General features: G+C 46.8%; 1 pseudogene; it reads left to right on the forward strand.

Moving 5' to 3' along the window:
* The first annotated feature begins 623 nt into the window (after positions 1-623).
* On the forward strand, positions 624-14632 carry LOC121561538 (annotated as a pseudogene).
* The last annotated feature ends 5762 nt before the right edge of the window (positions 14633-20394 follow it).

Consider the following 20394-nt stretch of genomic DNA (forward strand, 5'->3'; position numbering starts at 1 on the left):
TTCTCTCTCCTGCAGAGGGGAACTCAGTTGAGGAGACTCTCCTGCTGTAAGTTTCTCTCTCCTTCCCTGAGGAAAGGGCATCTCATAATCCCCCCCCCCCCCTTCTCTCTCTCTCTCTCTGCTCTCTCACTCAGTTTCTCTCTCTGCTCTCTCTGTCTCTCTCCTCTCTCTTTTCACTTCCCCCATCCCGCTGACCTGCTTAATTACTTTTTTCAGGCTGGGAGGGGGAAAAGAGGGGTGTGTGTCTGTGCGTAAGTGCATACAGTATCTGTGCGTTTGTGTGTCTGTGTGTGCTCTGTAGGGCAGTGTTCAGCTGACTGCAGAAGCTCTACCTGGCAGTATCTGTGCGTTTGTGTGTCTGTGTGTGCTCTGTAGAGCAGTGTTCAGCTGACTGCAGAAGCTCTACCTGGCAGTGTCAGCCAGTACGTCAGCACCAGGGGATGGAGGGAGTGAATGAAGGAAGAGAAAGGAAATAGAGGATCAGAGTGACTGCAGACAGGAGAGGAGCACACACACTGCTCACAAACACAGCACTTACACACACACACACACACTGCTCTCTCTCGTTCACACACACACACACACACACACTGCTCTCTCTCGTTCACACACACACACACACACACACACATACACACTGCTTTCTCTCGTTCAAACACACACACACACACATGCTGCTTTGCATGGCTGTGCTCGCACACACTCTATGGGAGTTGGGAAAGGAGCGTGTGTGTACTCTGTTTGAGATGGTGAGTTCTCCTATTCTCGTTTTGGGATGTGTGTGTGAGAGCAGTGTGTGAGCAGTGTGTGTGTGTGTGTGTGTGTGTGTGTGTATGTCTTTGAGGACAGGGCTGAAGAGGGAAAAGTGTGTTTGGCAAAGTTTGTCCTCCGGCTGGCTACTTGGGATGTGGTATGACCCTCTCTCTGTGTATGTATAGTGTACAGTAATCTGTGTGTATATAGCATAGAGTACTCTGTGTATATAGTATACAGTACTCTGTGTGTAAAATACAGTATTCTGTTCATATAGTATACAGAACTCTGTGTCACGGTTTCGGCCGAGGCTGCCTCTCTTCCTTGTTCGGGCAGGCTTCGGCGTTCGTTGTCTCCGGAATACTAGCTGCCACCGTTGTATGTTTCATGTTCGTTTGCTTTTGTCTGTTTGTTGTAACACCTGTTCTCGTTTAGCGTAATTAGTGTCCTATACGTTTCTCGTTGTGTTTGTCTAGTGTTGTGTGTTATTGATTTTGGTCTGTCGTGTGTTGGGCTATTTTCGCTGTTGCGCTCGGTTGAGCTTTCCTCCACTGCGTTGGAGTGTTTCCGCACCTGTTTAGTCCGCTTTTGTTTGTTGCCGTGCTGTAATTTCGCCTTTTCGGGCAAGTTCGTGTCGTATTTTCCTTGTGGAGATTGACTAAAGTCTGTTGGACTATACTTCGGTGTCCTGCGTTGATTCCACCACTACACCCACCTACAGCACTCGTGACAGAATAACACACCTTTAAAGAATGGAATCAGCAGGAGCCGCAGCAGCCCAGGCGACGCTGGAGGACAGGGTCCGGGAACAAAGGGACCAGATCCTGCAGATGGGGACCGCACTGCAGGAGGTGATCACCACCATCCGAGGCTGGGGGACGCCTCACCGCCACCCTCCCTGCCAGCACCATCGGCCAGTCAGCCCATTCCCGCACCGGAACCCCGAGGAGTCCGACTCTCGCTCCCGAGGGCCTACGATGGGACCGCGGCCGGGTGTCAGGGATTCCTTCTCCAGGTGGAGCTGTACCTGGCCACCGTGCACCCGGCGCCCTCGGGACATGAGAGCGTGTCCGCCCTGATCTCCTGCCTTTCCGGGAAGGCGTTGGAATGGGCCAACGCGGAGTGGAGGAAGATCGACGCGGACACCATCACTTACGACGAGTTCTCCCGCCGCTTCAGGGCGGTGTTTGACCATCCCCGAGGGGAAAGCGGCGGGGAGCGTCTGGTCTTCCTCCGGCAGGGGAGGAGGAGTGCCCAGGAGTTCGCCCTCGAATTCCGTACTCTAGCGGCAGATGCAGGGTGGAATGATCGGGCTCGCGTCGATCACTACAGATGTAGTCTACGAGAGGACGTCCGTCGGGAGCTGGCCTGTAGGGACACCAGCCTCTCGTTCGACCAGTTGGTCGACATGTCCATCAGGCTGGATAACCTGCTAGCTACCCGAGGACGTCCCGAGGGGGTCCGACCATTTCACCCTCCAGCGCCTCCGAGCCGTGCCCCATGGAGCTCGGGGGCGCTAGAGAGAGGAGGGGTCGGCTTACTAGGGGGTCCATCTCCTGCACCAACTGTGGTCGGGGAGGACACACCGCGGCTAGGTGCTGGGGATGGCCTCCTAGGGGAGAGGACGACAGGTCCCGCACTGGGGATTCCTTCCAGGTGAGTAGGCGCCCCACTCACCCAGAGCTCTCTGTTGCACATTTCTGTATACCTGTGAGTTTTCCACAGGTAGCACCTCATTCCCAGCATAAGGCGCTGGTAGATTCAGGCGCGGCTGGGAATTTTGTTGATAAGAAGTTTTGTTTAGCCTTAGGGATTCCCCTTCTTCCTGTTGATGTCCCTTTCCCCGTTCATGCCCTAGATAGCCGTCCGTTGGGTGCGGGCTTGATCAGGAGGTCACTGCGCCACTTAGGATGTGTGCGCAGGGGGGGTCATCAGGAGATGATTCAGCTATTTCTGATTGACTCGCCTGCGTATCCGGTGGTGCTGGGCATGCCCTGGTTGAGTACCCATAACCCATCTATTTCGTGGCAGGAGAGGGCTCTGATGGAGTGGTCTGCCCAGTGTGTGGGTCGATGTTTGGGCGTTTCCGTGAGGGGCTACCTCGGTGGAGAGTCCAAACCAGGTGCCCGCATTGCACGTTCCCCCTGAGTATGGGGGATTTGGCTATCGCGTTTAGTAAGTCGAGGCGGCACGCGGTTGCCACCCCATAGGCAGGGAGATTGTGCGATAGACCTCCAGGCAGGGAGCTGCGCTCCCACGGAGCCATGTGTATCCTCTGTCTCAGGAGGAGAAGAAAGCTATGGAGACTTACATAGACGAATCTCTGAGACAAGGATACATACCGGCCTTCCACTTCCTGCGTCCCTCGAGTTTCTTTTTGTGAAGAAGAAGGATGGTGGTTTACGCCCGTGCATCGATTACCGTGGTCTCAATCAGATCACGGTGAAGTACAGTTATCCACTCCCGCTGATTGCGACCATGACTGAGTCCTTGCATGGGCCGCGTTTCTTCACTAAATTAGATCTCAGGGAGCGCGTGACAACTTGGTGCGCATCAGGGAGGGCGATGAATGGAAGACAGCCTTTAGTACCACCTCGGGCCATTACGAGTATCTTGTCATGCCATACGGGTTGATGAACGCTCCGTCAGTTTTCCAATCATTCGTGGATGAGATCTTCAGGGACATGCAGGGGCAGGGGGTCGTGGTGTACATAGATGACATTCTCGTGTACTCGCCTACCCGTGTTGAGCATGTGGCCCTGGTGCGCAGAGTGTTGCGGAGGCTGGTGGAGCACGACCTGTATGTTAAGGCAGAGAAGTGTCTGTTTTTCCAGGAGTCGGTCTCCTTTTTTGGGGTATCAGTTGTCTGCGCCAGGGGTGAAGATGGAGGTAGACCGGGTGTCAGCCGTGCGTAATTGGCAAACACCAACCACTGTGAAGGAGGTGCAGCAGTTTTTGGGGTTTGCGAATTACTACCGGAGGTTTATCCCGGGTTTTGGACAGGTGGCAGCTCCCATCACGTCTCTTTTGAAGGGGGTCCGTGCATCTGCAGTGGTCTGCCGAGGCGGACAGGGCGTTTGGGGAGGCTGAAGGACCTGTTTACCTCGGCTCCGGTGCTGGCGCATCCGGATCCCTCTTTACCATTTCAGGTAGAGGTGGACGCATCTGAGGCCGGTATAGGAGCCGTGCTTTCCCAACGGTCAGGCGTGCCACCTAAACTCCGCCCCTGTGCCTTTTATTCCAAGAAGCTCAGTCCGAGTGGAGCGGAAACTATGACGTAGGGGACAGGGAGCTGTTAGCCGTGGTACAGGCCCTAAAGGTGTGGAGGCACTGGCTCGAGGGGGCTCAACACCCTTTCCTCATTTTGACGGACCACCGTAACCTGGAGTACATCCGGGCAGCGAGGAGGCTAAACCCTCGGCAGGCAAGATGGAATATGTTTTTTGACCCGGTTTACATTTAAGATCACGTACATCCCTGGGTCACAGAACGGTAAGGCAGATGCGCTGTCTCGGCGGTATGACACGGAGGAGAGGTCCGTGGAGCCCACTCCCATACTGCCGGAGTCGTGTCTGGTGGCACCGGTAGTGTGGGAGGTCGATGCTGAGTTTGAGCGGGCGTTACGGCACTCGACCCTAGTCCACCGCAAGGCCTGGAGGGTCGGGAAGTACGTTCCACTCGAGGTTCGGGATCGAGTTGATCTATTGGGCTCACACGTCACTCCTCCTCTGGACACCAGGTATCGGCCGGACAGTGCACTGTCTTAGTGCCAAGTACTGGTGGCCCACGTTGGCAAGGGATGTGAGGGTTTATGTTTCCTCCTGCTCGGTGTGCGCCAGTGTAAGGCGCCTAGACATCTGCCTAGGGGTAAGTTACTACCCCTGCCCGTTCCACAACGACCATGGTCCCACCTCTCGGTGGATTTCCCACTGACCTTCCTCCTTCACAGGGGAATACCACTATACTGGTCGTTGTGGACCGGTTTTCTAAGGCTTGTCGTTTGCTCCCCATGCCGGGCCTTCCTACCGCCCTGCAAACTGCCGAAGCCCTATTCACCCATGTGTTCGGCACTACGGGGTACCCGAGGATATTGTGTCTGATCGAGGTCCCCAATTTACCTCCAGAGTCTGGAGAGCTTTTATGGAGCGGTTGGGGGTCTCGGTGAGCCTCACTCGGGTTACCACCCGGAGAGTAATGGGCAGGTGGAACGGTGAACCAGGATGTGGGTAGGTTTCTTAGAACATACTGCCAGGACCGGCCGGAGGAGTGGGCAAGGACGTTCCCTGGGCCGAAATGGCCCATAATTCCCCACGCCATTCCTCCACTAACCTAACCCCTTTCCAATGTGTGTTAGGTTACCAGCCGGTTCTGGCACCTTGGCAGCAGAGCCAGATCGAGGCTCCTGCGGTGGATGAGTGGGCGCGGCGCTCGGAGGAGACATGGAACGCTGCACACGCCCACCTGCAGCGGGGCCCTCCGACGTCATAAGGCGAGCGCCGATCTCCACCGCAGTGAGGGACCGTGTACGCACCTGGTGATCGAGTCTCGGCTCTCTACCAGAAACCTGCCCCTCCGCCTGCCCTGTCGGAAACTGGGTCGGGCGGTTTGTAGGGGCCATTTAAAGTCCTGGGAAGGTTGAACGAGGTGTGTTAGCAAATTACAACTACCTGTTGAATATAAAAGTATTAACCCCTCGTTCCATGTGTCCCTTCTCAGGCCGGTGTGGTAAGCTAGCCCACTCCAAGAAAGTGAGATCAGGGAGACTCCTCCGCCCCATTGACATCGAGGGGCACCGGCGTACTCCGTAGTCCATCTTGGATTCGAGACGTCGGATGGGGGTCTCCAATATCTAGTGGAGTGGGAGGGGTACGGTCCGGAGGAGCGGTGCTGGGTGCCGAGGGAGAGACATTTTGACCCGTCTCTCCTGACGGAATTCCATCGTGGGCACCCGACGCACCCCGCTCCGCGTCCTCCGGGTCGCCCCCGAGGCCGGAGTCGGCGCACGTCTGGAGCCGCGCGCCAAGGTGGGGGTACTGTCACGGTTTCGCCGAGGCTGCTCTCTTCCTTGTTCGGGCAGGCTTCGCGTTCGTTGTCTCCGGAATACTAGCTGCCACCGTTGTATGTTTCATGTTCGCTTGCTTTTTGTCTGTTTGTTGTAACACCTGTTCTCGCTTTAGCGTAATTAGTGTCCTATAAGTTTCGTTGTGTTTGTCTAATGTTGTGTGTTATTGATTTTGGTCTGTCGTGTGTTGGGCTATTTTCGCTGTTGGCTCAGTTGAGCTTTCCTCCACTGCGTTGGAGTGTTTCCGCACCTGTTTAGTCCGCTTTTTGTTTGTTCGCGCTCGTACGTAATTTCGCCTTCCGGGCAAGTTCGTGTCGTATTTTCCTTGTGGAGATTGACTAAAGTCTGTTGGACTATACTTCGGTGTCCTGCGTTTGATTCCACCACTACACCCACCTACAGCACTCGTGACACTCTGTGTATATAGTATACAGTTCTCTGTGTATATAGTATACAGTACTCTGTGTGTATATAGTATACAGTTCTCTGTGTATATAGTATACAGTACTCTGTGTGTATATAGTATTCAGTACTCTGTGTGTTTGTATGCTCTGTGTGTGTAGAATGCACTCGCTTTTCCAAAGATTCTCTCTGTTCTACAAGATTAAGTATTGCTCTATGGTTATGCACTGCACTGTAACGGAGAGCTGTAATTTATAGTCATTTTAGGTATTATCAACAGTAAAAAAACGTGTTGTATTTCGAATGGTACTGTAATTCCACCCCACAGAAGACAGTACTGTACCATATCTTTGGAGTGCCAAAAACCTTTTGACCACTAGTGGGTGCATGGAATTGTTGTTTCTGGGTCATTAACATATTTTAAGGCGTGCCTTGTAAGAGGCTATATTTGTTGCACCCGTGAGTGAGAATGCTGTACCAATTTAACTCCTATGTGGTTATAGTGTGCCATCAATTTAAAATGTATAGGGAACAGATTGGAGTAACAGCTAGTTTTAAACCCTGGTTGAGCATTTTGCCATGTCCTTTTGGTCTGTTTTGTCCTGTAGTCCCTGCCAGTTGAGAAGCCGTTGTTAAGGCCTCTAGAAGTGGAAGTGGTATAAAACACAATATATTCATAAAGATACTGTAAGGTGTAAACACTTTACCTAGCAGCCAACCTGCTTACACCTATCCCTTGAAATTACAGTAAAATACTGTGAAATACAAACACCTCTTACGGTATTGTCATTACACAGTACTTGCTTTGATACCGTATTTATATTACAGTAGGTGTACTGAATATATTACAAAATTGTATTTGCCTCCAAACTGGCTGTAAGATACTGTCAGATTCATGGTAACCCCTTTACAGTGTGTGTGATTGTGATGAGTGATAAAGATACTGATATGTGAGATTGATACCTTATAGATGATTATAGTGATCATGACTGTGATAAAGAGATGATGATGTTGATAGGAGTGTGATAGTGGGAATAATGTTGAGTGATGCTTATGATAGTGAAAAGGATTGAGATGATGAGTGATAATGACATTGAAGATCATGATAATGATAATGACTACTGTAGTTATCATGACTGTGATGATGACAGTGATGACATTGAGAAAAGCTAGTTTTCTCAGGTCACACACACACACAAAAACACCCTTCATGGCGGCAGGTGTGTTTGCTGGTATGTGAGGATTTTCTGACCCGCTCTTTCTCTATCTTTATACTTTCTACTTGATCCTGGTAATGAGCACCTTACTGTGTGTGTTTTTCTCTTTCTCTGTCTCACCACCAGCTGTTCTGTGATATTGTTTCCCCACCGTTTGACTAACTCCCCACCTCTCTCTCTCTCTCTCTCTCTCTCTCTCTCTCTCTCTCTCTCTCTCTCTCTCTCTCTCTCTCTCTCTCTCTCTCTCCCTCCCCCCCCTCCCAGTGAGCAGACCCCAGTGTAGAGACAGAAGATGCTTCCTGTGCTGATCTGTACCCTGGTCTCTCTGAGCTTGGCAGACAACTTTGACACAGCATACCCTGATCTGGAGCACTACAGAACCATCTACGTTCAAGGTAGACACCAGTGTGTGTGTGACTTCCATCTGCATTGATAGTCTTACAACTGTCTCTGTTTCGTTTATGATACACAGTAGTGCTGGTCCATATGGACAAAATACATATCGCGATACATTCACCTGTTTTTGTGATAACGATAAATCGGACAAAAAGTAATATTGCGGTAAATGGAGCTATTTTGCTCGATAACAACAAATACTACAATAATAAAAAAGTTTCAATGGATAGTTACTTTACATTAGCGGCAGGGCTCTAGACACGTTTTTCCAGTGCCTAGTAAGACAACTGAGATGGTAGCCTATGATTTAAAAAACTAAGCTATTTCATCCCAGATATCTAGGAAATGCTTTGATTATATTTTGATGTGCAACTTGTCAAAATAGGATACAATATTTTTGCTAGATAGCCATGTAGGCTAATTGATTAATCTACACTGAACAAAATATAAAAACACAACATATAAAGTGTTGGTCCTATGTAATAAATAAAAGGCCACTCTAAAATGTGTCACACAACACAATGCCACATATGTCCACCAGAGCTGTTGCCAGAGAATTGAAAGTTAATTTCTCTACCATAAGCCACCTCCAACCTTGTTTTAGATAATTTGGCAGTACGTCCAACCAGCCTCACAACCACAGACCACATAAATGGCGTTGTGTGGGCGAGCGGTTTGCTGATGTCAACGTTGTGAACAGAGTGCCCCATGGTGGCAGTAGGGTTATGGTATGGGCAGGCATAAGCTACGGACAATGAACACAATTGCATTTTATCAATGGCAATTTGAATGCACAGAGATACTGTGATGAGATCCTGAGACCGATTGTCGTGCCATGAATCTGCCGCCATCACCTCATGTAATAGCATACTCACCAGACATGTCACCCATTGAGCATGTTTAGGATGCTCTGAATCGACGTGTACGACAACGTGTTCGAGTTCTCGTCAATATCCAGCAACTTTGCACATCCATTTAAGAGGAGTGGGACAACATTCCACAGGCCACAATCAATGCTCTGCATGAGGCAAATGGTGGTCACACCAGATACTGACTGGTTTTCTGATCCACGCCCCTACCTCTTTTTTAAAGGTATCTGCAACCAGCAGACGCATATCTGTATTCCCAGTTGTGAAATCCATAGATTAGTGCCTCATTAATTTATTTCAATTGACTGATTTCCTCATATGAACTAACTCAGTAAAATCTTTGAAATTGTTACATGTTGCATTTATATTTTTGTTCAGTATATCAGTAATTGTAGGCTAATGTCCTACAAAAGCATTACAGCACTAGGCCTAGCCCACTGGGCACACACTGGTTGAATCAACGTTGTTTCTACGTCATTTCAATTCAACTACTTTGAACCAACGTGGATAGATGTTGAATTGACGTCTGTGCCCAGTGGGAGGCTACTTGATGTAGGTCTATTCTCTGCACATGGCGTGCTCAGCTCGGCTCCGTGGGCGCATTAAAACCATACTAACTACAGCCTGCTCCAGTTGTACAGTGGAGCCATGCCATGTGCTCAATATTAAGAGGGGAGAAATAAATGATATACTCACAGAAAGCTGTGACTCTCCTCTCTGTAACTAAAACAACAGTAGTTGCTTTGAAAGCTGTTTTTGTCCCGTAATAGTATTTTGATTAACAGCACATGCATGCTTGTCCTTCTCAGAATCTCACCCTCTTCCGTGTGCACAGTGGGGAGAGGGAGTGAGAGCCAGCAGATGACAGTGAAACAGGGACTTTCATAGCATTTTCATAGATACTTTCATAGCAGGAATCAACATAATGCATGGCTATTACTGTTGATCAAATAATGGTTTTAGAACTATCTACAGGAACGTTGGTTAGCAAAATCAACATTTTCCAAAGTCAGCAAAATGCTTCAGTAAGAGGAAGGCAATGTCGGTGTCTGTAATTTTCGGTTTATCGTCCCAGCTCTAATACATACTCCTGAAATATTGCCTGTAGTTTCGTAGTATCATCTTGTCTCTCTATGTGTGTGTGTTTATCCTCATGCACTGCAACTGTTGAATGAAAAACATTGGGCAATTATGTGGGGTCTTGTTTGCTCTGAGTGATAACCTATCAACTATCTCTCTTTATTGGGCCTGTAGAGGCAGATTGCAGGGCAGATATGTCACTGTTGGTGTCATGTTTAAAACCAGGTGCTGTGACTGTGTATTGGCTACTGGACTGTCTTTGGAGTGACAATATATAGGCTGTTTTACCACATACAGTACTGTGGTAGTGTGTGGTACCAGCAGTGGTATGGATGAAGCAGCTCTCCAGCTAAAGCAGTACTGTACTGTGTGTGCGGTAAGCAGTTCTGTGTGTGTGGTAAGCAGTTCTGTTCAACTATTGTGGAGAAATTAGCTTCAGCATCGATCGTAGTTTCAGGAGGCAGATTCACTGACTTGGCTGGAGGGAGGAATTGCTAACTCACTCAGACCTAGGATCAATGTGCTATTGAGAACGATTGGCTTTGAACCTGGGTCTCCTACATGCTTCAAGACTTTGTTAGTCTGCTGAACTAAAGCAAGGCAATACCCCGGGGAGCTAATTTATGTCTTCAAGTCTCAGAAAAGGTTACTCAACAGACAGACTGTGGTTCAATAATCCACGTTACTTACACCATCAGCCAGTATAGCATGGATTATGTGTTCCAATCAAATAGAACCACCACAGAGAGTGTTATTCGCTTTGTGTAGATGAGGTGAGACCCTGGGATGCTCAGACAGTCTTGTCCTGTCCAAATGCTGCGTATTGTGAGGAAAGACAGCTTGTAATGCAGGTTAAGGCTGCGGGCTGAGGGCTGGGGGTTGGAGAATGTCCGAGGTCTGAGGGTCATACTACAGAGGAACACACAGCAGGGGCTTTAAACTTACCCTTCTAACAGCAGCTGGAAATCTGGAACGTCTTCATGTTCTGTAGACACGAGAGACGAGAGTCACTTCTTATATTGATTGTGTGTGCCACATTGAGGCCCAAATGAACGTCCTCTGGTGGTCAATTACATTTAAGTAGAAACCAATAATTGTTTTTGCAAAAGTGAGAGTTGTTCCTGGTGGGTGATTGAAAGGGAAGTCAAGCTTGTCACACACAGTAAGACTACAGGGCGTAAATGTACCAGTAAGACTTTGTGTACCCAACGACGCTGCCAGTGGTGACATCACCGAGCAGGTTGGCTGAGGATACTCCATTGTTTACATAGTGCCTCTAGATATATTAGACTTATCAATTTGCTCCACACCAGGAAGAGAGGATTAGGTAAACATCAAACACATGATGAGCTAATGGAGGACTACACAGTCACGCTGGATTAGAAGAAAACCCTGGAACCAGAGTCTGTTTTAAAGTAGGAAAGGGTGGGTGTTCATAAACTTTCTGAATATTAATGGCTCTATTCAATCCGTATCGCGGAAGGTTAGTGTTACAGCGTGATTGAAATTTAAAGGCAATGTTCCCACGTTTGCAGAGACTGCATTCACGGTAAACACTGATCAATCGGAAATGACCTTTACATTTCTATCGCGTAATCTGTAACGCTTCAGCGATACAGGTTGAATAGAGCCCTAAAAGTGACTTTGATACCTGGTAGCAATTTAGTTGAAAACAAATTAGTGTGTGGTTGGGTGTGAATGTGTTTGAAGTATACTTTAAATACATGTTAATGATACCTGGAGTAATTGTATTATGCGTGACTGGCAGTAGTTCATATTATTACTATATCTATAGACATCATAATAAACCAATCATTCTCTCATAGACAGGCCAGATGTTTGGAACCTGATATTGACTACATATTTTCCTAATACACCGGTCACTGTCAATACATCAACATTTAACAACAAGCTACATTACAAATGTTTAAACAATTACAATGCAGAACTGTTTGTAAAACAAGCTGCACAATAACACAATGTTAAAAAAGTTACATCATCACCGTGTTTGTGACAGGGTTGCACAACTGAGCTCATGTGCTTCGGAAAAACAGGGATGGGAACTATTTAGCTATTGAGCAAGCATCTGCTTCCATGCCCAGTTCTTGCTAATCAGTTTCATATGGGATAATGTGATAACAGGTTAAATACCATTCAGAGAAAATAAACCAGCCAATTTGTTGATTAGATACAAAGAAGTGAGAGAGGGAGACATACTGTAGAGCAAGGGAAATAGGTAGAGAGAACCACCCCTCGATTACTAATTGTATAACCCACCCCTCTATTTCAGAGAATGGCTCTCGGCTCTCTGTGGTGACGGAGCAGTCCAAGGTGGTGTCGAGGCGGGGGGGAAACACCACCCTGCCCTGTAAGTTCCACAGAGATGCGTCACTGCCCACCAACCCCAAACTGAGGATCAAATGGACCAAGCTGACCTCAGACTACCTCAAAGAGGTGGGTTTCTACTAGAACCAATGTCATAAAATACACCAGGGTACTACTTGAATCAAACCTCGTTTTCCATCCACATAATGCAGGACTTTTGGTCAGAGTCAGATAATGTACAGGTCTGGTCATAAGTATTGCACTATGGGGGATAGTCCATGTCATAAAAGAGTCCAGGAAGTATCCATTGGAGCCAACTGATGACATCAATTACAAATTACTTCTTCGTGTTGTTCTAGGTGGATGTATTCGTTGCCATGGGTTTCCACAAGCGGAGTTACGGACGTTTCCATGGACGCGTCTACCTACAGGACTAGGCTCCTACCGATGCGTCACTGGTCATCACAGAGCTCACACTGGAGGATTATGGGAGATATAAGTGTGAGGTCATCGACAGGCTGGAAGACGGAACGGGCGTGGTGTCTCTGGACCTGCAAGGTAACACACACATGCATGCATGCTCGTAGACACACATACACACACACACTGAAAGTATGTCCTCACACAGTTAGCATTTAATATGCACTCAGTGTGCCTTCCGATCACTTTTGAGATATGGAAATGTCTGACTAACTTTTTGGGAGAACCATTATTTGAAGTGACTGGGCTGTGGTAAAGTGACTGTGTCCTGTTGATAAAGTCTATTTACTGTGGAAACTCTGTAGCAGCCTGTCCTTGTCTAGCTGTCCCAGGGTTCTGGCTATATATTACCACGAGCTGAGACTACCCAGGAGGACTGTCAGGGGACACATACGCACGTGCACAAACACACACAGGCATGCGCATGCACGTGCACACACAAGCACGCTCATGCACAAGCATGTACGCACACGCACACACACACACAGAGTCAGGCCAGAGTAATGGAGTTCATCAATTAGATTTCCATTCCTGGCTTTCCTCCATGGAACAGGGTATAACTCCATACATCACCCAGCCAGACCTGCTCCATTAAATATGAGAATGATCAACCATTGGCAATCTAAAGCCTGGAGCTACAGACCTACAGCCACCTCCCACTAACACAACACTGGAACAGAAATAGTAGGATTTTATATAAGGAAATGGGGTTTAGCTAGTACAGTTTGTCTTTTTACAACTCATGTTTTGTTTAAAGAGAGATTAAGTGAGGACATAAATTTGTGAGGACAAATTTATGTTTCATTTATTGCTGTTGGGATGTTGACTTTCTCCTCTCTCTTCCCTCTCTCTCTCTCTGCCCTCTCTCTCTTTCCCCTCTCCTCTCTCTTCCCCCTCTCTCTCTCTCCCCTCTCTTCTGCCCTCTCTCTCTCTTTCCCCTCTCCTCTCTCTTCCCTCTCTCTCTCTCTCCCCTCTCTTCTGCCCTCTCTCTCTTTCCCCTCTCCTCTCTCTTCCCCATCTCCCGCCTTCTCCCTCTCTACTCCTCTCTCCCCTCCCAGGTATTGTCTACCCCTACTTCCCTCGGTTGGGTCGTTACAACCTGAACTTCTTCGACGCTGAGCGAGCGTGTCGCGATCAGGACTCCATCGTGGCGTCGTTTGACCAGCTGTATGAGGCGTGGCGTGGGGGTTTGGACTGGTGCAACGCAGGGTGGCTGAGTGATGGATCCGTCCAGTATCCCATCACCACCCCCAGGGAACCCTGTGGGGGCAAGAACACTGTCCCGGGGATCCGCAACTACGGCTTCGGAGACAAGGAGAATAACAGATATGACGTGTTCTGTTTTACCTCCAACTACAAAGGTGAGAGGGGGAGGGGAGTGTGTGTGTGTGTGGTGAGGGGGGTTGAATGTGTGTGTGTGTGTGTGTGTGTATCTAACCCTCTCCCTCTCTCCCTATCTCAGGGCGGTTGTACTACCTGATCCACCCCTCCAAGCTGACGTATGACGAGGCTGTGCGTGCGTGTCAGAAGGATGGTGCTCAGATTGCCAAGGTGGGCCAGATGTACGCCGCCTGGAAGCTATTGGGCTACGACCGCTGTGACGCCGGCTGGTTGGCTGATGGGAGCGTGCGTTACCTATCACCCGCCCCCGCAGGCGCTGCAGCCCAGCGGAAGCTGCTGTGAGGTTCAACGGTTACCCCGACAAGAAACAGAAGCTGTATGGAGTCTACTGCCTCAAAGGCCACAACTGAGAACCCAATACACTCACACACACACTAGAGAACCGATTACATTTACAGAGAGAAGGAGGGAGAGGGGGATGGGGGAGGGGAGATAGGAGATAGGAGAGAGGGAGGTCATGTGGAGGAAGTAAGTGGTATGAAAAAAACATTAAAACTGTGATGTTTTCTTTTTAGATACTGTAAAACACGGGGTGTGAGACAAAATCCATGTTTTTATGTAATCTGGGACCTGTAATTATACGGGGATAGTTTACGCCATTCAAGGTTCATGTTATTTAATCTGTTGTTTCTATGCAGGAACAGAAAGGGAAGATGGATTTGGGGGAGGGAGGAGGGAGGGAGGGGGAGGAGGAGGGAGGGGAGGGAGGGGAGAGAGGAGGGAGGAAGGGGGAGGGGAGGAGGAAGGGGAGGGAGGGGGGGAGGGGGAGATAATGATGATGGATTAGTCATGCCATAGCCTGAAGGACATGCTTGGACTGAGAACAACCCAGTACAACTTCTGATAATTGGACTGATACCTTTGGGCACTTACCTTTTCTGTTCAATTAAACCTAGGACAACAAAAGAGCAACACTAAACGCAAAGATGGTGTAGATCAAGCAGCACTCCATCACTCACCTTACACAGGCTTGAGGTGTGTTTTGGGTCATTGTCCTGTTCAAAAACAAATGATAGTCCTACTAAGCGCAAACCAGATGGGATGGCGTATTGCTGCAGAATGCTTTGGTAGCCTTGCTGGTAAAGTGTGCCTTGAATTCTAAATAAATCACTGACACCGTCACGAGCAAGGCACCCCCAAACCATCCTTCCATGCTTCACGGTGGGAACCACACATGCAGAGATCATCCGTTCACCTACTCTGCGTCTCACAAAGACACAGCGGTTGGAACCAAAAATCTCAAATTTGGACTCATCAGACCAAATAACAGATTTCTACCGGTCTAATGTCCAATGCTCGTGTTTCTTGGCCCAAGCAAGTCTCTTCTTCTTATTGGTGTCCTTTAGTAGTGGTTTCTCAAAGCAGCAATTCAACCATGAAGGCCTGATTCACGCAGTCTCCTCTGAACAGTTGATGTTGAGATGTGTCTGTTACTTAAACTCTGTGAAGCATTTATTTGGGCTGCAGTCTGAGATACAGTTAACTCTAATGAACTTATCCTCTGCAGCAGAGGTAACTCTGGGTCTTCCTTTCCTGTGGCAGTCCTCATGAGAGCCAGATTCATCATAGCGCTTGATGGTTTTTGCGACTGCACTTGAAGAAACTTTCAAAGTTCTTGAAATGTTCCGTATTGACTGACCTTCATGTCTTCAAGTAATGATGGACTGTTGTTTCTCTTTGCTTATTTGAGTTGTTCTTGACATAATATGGACTTGGTCTTTTACCAAATAGGGCTATCTTCTGTATTCCCCCCCTACCTTGTCACAACACAACTGATTGGCTCAAACACATTAAGAAGGAAAGAAATTCAACAAATGAACTTTTAAGAAGGCACACCTGTTAATTGAAATGCATTCCAGTTGACTACCCCATGAAGCTGGTTGAGAGAATGCCAAGAGTGTGCAAAGCTGTCATCAAGGCAAAGGGTAGATATTTTGAAGAATCTAAAAAAACTAATCAAAAATTTATTTTTTATAACACTTTTTTGGTTGCTACATGATTCCATATGTGTTATTTCATTGTTTTGATGTCTTCACTATTATTCGACAGTAGGTGTGTCTAAACTTTTCACTGGTACTGTGTATATATATTACTTGTTTCCCTTGCCAGCAAAGCACAGTGATGAACCATTTTGAACCATGAATCATGAGCCACAACAGTGATGATGATGATGAACCCGAGAGAGCTTGTCAGGGAATGTTACAAATCTGTCAGAAAACATCAGCAATGCTTCTCTTCATCTGTAGTCACCTGTCCCTTGTGAACCTTTACTGACAAAACCCCTTTGTCTGGTACAGGAACTGTCCATTACTTATTTTAAGAATAAACCATGTAATGTATCAATTCTTCAAAAGTTGAAGAAAAAAACTAGAACCAGGCAATCCTTTCATCCCTGTACAGTTTTGTGTACATACAACATTACTCAGTCGCAGTATTGTTTGTAACTATGTTAGGAGCTTTTTAGACCTAAAGTCAAGAGGAAAATAAAACAAATAATTACACTTAACCTATTGTCTCATGAAAACAACCAAAATACCTGGACTTGCAACTATGTGCGTATATCATTGCTGAGTGATGTAGGAATAGGGGATATAGTAGGAGCCCTAGGGTAGGGGATATAGTGGGATGATAGGGGTAGAGGATATAGTAAGAGGATAGGGGTAGGGGATATAGTGGGATGATAGGGGTAGGGGATATAGTGGGATGATAGGGGTAGAGGATATAGTAAGAGGATAGGGGTAGGGGATATAGTGGGATGATAGGGGTAGGGGATATAGTGGGATGATAGGGGTAGAGGATATAGTAAGAGGATAAGGGTAGGGGATATAGTAGGAGGATAGGGGTAGGGGATATAGTGGGATGATAGGGGTAGGGGATATAGTAAGAGGATAGGGGTAGGGGATATAGTGGGATGATAGGTGTAGAGGATATAGTAAGAGGATAAGGGTAGGGGATATAGTAGGAGGATAGGGGTAGGGGATATAGTAGGAGGATAGGGGTAGAGGATATAGTAAGAGGATAGGGGTAGAGGATATAGGAGTAGGGGATATAGTAGGAGGATAGGTGTAGGGTATATAGTAGGAGCCCTAGGGTAGGGGATATAGTAGGAGGATGGGTGTAGGGGATATAGTAGGAGGATAGGGGTAGGGGATATAGTAGGAGGATAGAGGTAGGAGGATAGGGATAGGGGATATAGTAGGAGGATAGGGGTAGGGGATATAGTAGGATGATAGATGTAGGGGTTATAGTAGGAGGATAGGGGTAGGGGATATAGTAGGAGGATAGGGGTAGGGGATATAGTAGGAGGATAGGTGTAGGGGATATAGTAGGAAGATAGGTGTAGGGGATATAGTAAGAGGATAGGGGTAGGGAATATAGTAGGAGGATAGGGGTAGGGGATATACTAGAAGGATGGGGTAGGGGATATAGTAGGAGGATAGGGGTAGGGGATATAGTAGGAGGATTGGTGTAGGGGATATAGTAGGAGCCCTAGGGTAGGGGATATAGTAAGAGGAAAGGTATAGGGGATATAGTAGGAAGATAGGTGTAGGGGATATAGTAAGAGGATAGGGGTAGGGAATATAGTAGGAGGATAGGGGTAGGGGATATAGTAGGAGGATAGGTGTAGGGGATATAGTAGGAAGATAGGTGTAGGGGATATAGTAAGAGGATAGGGGTAGGGAATATAGTAGGAGGATAGGGGTAGGGGATATACTAGGAGGATGGGGTAGGGGATATAGTAGGAGGATAGGGGTAGGGGATATAGTAGGAGGATTGGTGTAGGGGATATAGTAGGAGCCCTAGGGTAGGGGATATAGTAAGAGGAAAGGTATAGGGGATATAGTAGGAGGATAGGGGTAGGGGTTATAGTAGGAGGATAGGTGTAGGGGATATAGTAGGAGCCCTAGGGTAGGGGATATAGTAGGAGGATAGGTGTAGGGGATATAGTAGGAGGATAGGGGTAGGGGATATAGTAGGATAGGTGTAGGGATATAGTAAGAGGATAGGGTAGGGGATATAGTAGGAGGATAGGGGTAGGGGATATAGTAGGATAGGTGTAGGCATATAGTAAGAGGATAGGGGTAGGGGATATAGTAGGAGGATAGGGGTAGGGGATATACTAGGAGGATAGGGGTAGGGATATAGTAAGAGGATATGGGTAGGAGATATAGTAGGAGGATAGGTGTAGGAGGATAGGGGAAGGGGATATAGTAGGAGGATAGCGGTACACACACACATGCCCTCAGTAATGTAGGTCTTTCCAAAGAGTGGGTACATTTGCATAAAGTGTTTTCCTGCCAGTTTTATTAATTACAGAAGTACACGTCTTTTCAAGGTATTCCTGTTCTGTTCGTTGATGTTGTAACCGAAAAAATGTCTGTCAAAGCAGCAGATTATTTTAGGAGCTGGATGACGTCATGAGGGTGAGACTTTGTTTTACTGGTGACGGTTCATATTTTCATGCTGGTTTCCAGAGCAAGGAGTGCTATTTTCGGATCCCCCACCCAGCCTTTAGCTGTTGCCGAACACACAGCAGGGCTGGACTGACAGACAGACAGGAAAGATAGACTCATTCACTCACTTCAATCATTTCATTCATTCATTTGTTCATTCACTGTGTGAGAGTATATGCCATGACTCTTTACGCCATTAGACATTGGAATGCATCCCCACTTTCTAAAATAAAGTAAAGTGGCTCCCTCTGTTGGTAGTCAATACTTATTGCAGGTAACGACAATATTTGTATAATATTTCAATAAACTCAATTGCATGTAATGAATAATCTTCTGCATTGAGGTATGAAACGTGAGAATATTGATACACATGGATAACATCTGTTATCATATTTTTATTGCACAGACAGCAGAAGTTGAGATGGAGCCGAGGATGGTGCATAGGTACATTATTAGTGAGTCTTTGGCGACATACACAACAGAAACATGAACATAAAAACAGACAAAGTATTCTCTGATAAATCACATTCCCTCTGCCTCCTCCGATACAGTATCCCCATCACTCTCTGGGTAGAAACACACATGGATGATAAAACACATACATGAAGAGCAAACAGAATGGATGAAAGCAGTAAACAAAGAAGACAAATGCAGCAGAATCCTCTCACTGAGGAACAGAGATACTAGCCTATAAACGTTCAATACCGTGTCCTCTTTGTGCTGTTGTTCATGCTTAATCAGGACCAATTGATTTATACAGATATTTTACAGATGATAGCAACAGGATATACTGAAAAAGTATTTGAACTACTCTTTTTTTGGACCAATATTATGCCTTACGGAAAAAGGAATAATTTGTATTTCTAAAAGGTCATAGTTCAAGTGTCTTTGAGGTCGTGTTCCTCTTCTCAGACGTGCCTGGATAGGTATTTTACGTATCAGCTAACAACATATGTTATAGCAATCTGGTGCCTGACGGCACAGTTGATGATCTGGCACGCAACCATTGGTTGATGCATGCAACGTCTGAGTAGGGGAACACGACCTGCATGTTTCTCATAGTTGGTTCTTTTGAGAGCAGTTTGGCGTGATTCTCAGGTACAGGTCAACCCCCTGCACAGCGTGGTAACAGCTCAGATATCTGGATTGTATAACTTTACTAAACAGGTGTAATATATGCAATAAATTAAACAGATATGTCTTCATATATAACTTTATCCTCTATCTTATGAGTCAGGTCCCTAGCCACAGCACATGCCCACCCACATACCTGACATTCATTCTACTCTATATTTTCCTCTTTATCATTGTATGTATAAAAATGGTTAAACATTTTAAAAAACACTCCCTTTTAAAACCATTGTCTTTACGATGAAGGTATTACTGATGTTTTTGAATACACTGGAGAGCCACTGCGGGAGGTGACTGCTTTCACTTCATAGAGTGTGATAAATGTGTGGCATTTTTCTTTTGTTTTTTTTACATAAAATGAATTCATATGACATACTGATTGAAGTGGATTTAACAGGTGACATCAATAAGTATGTACAATATTTAATCAATTCTACACTGAGTACACACAACATTAAGAACAACTGCTCTTTCCATGACATAGACTGACCAGGTGAATCCAGGTGAAAGCTATGATGCCTTATTGATGTCACCTGTTAAATCCACTTCAATCAGTGTAGATGAAGGGGAGGAGAGAGGTTAAAGAAGGATTTTTAAGCCTTGAGACAATTGAGACATGGATTGTGCATGTATGCCATTCAGAGGATGAATGGACAAGACAAAAGATTTAAGTGCCTTTGAACGGGGTATGGTAGTAGGTGCCAGAACTGCAATGCTGCTGGGTTTTTCACACTCAACAGTTTCCCGTGTGTATCAAGAATGGTCCACCACCCAAAGGACATCCAGCCAACTTGACACAACTGTGGGAAGCATTGGAGTCAACA

The sequence above is a fragment of the Coregonus clupeaformis genome, chromosome 15 (assembly GCF_020615455.1).
Source record: "Coregonus clupeaformis isolate EN_2021a chromosome 15, ASM2061545v1, whole genome shotgun sequence".
Classification (NCBI taxonomy): Eukaryota; Metazoa; Chordata; class Actinopteri; order Salmoniformes; family Salmonidae; genus Coregonus; species Coregonus clupeaformis.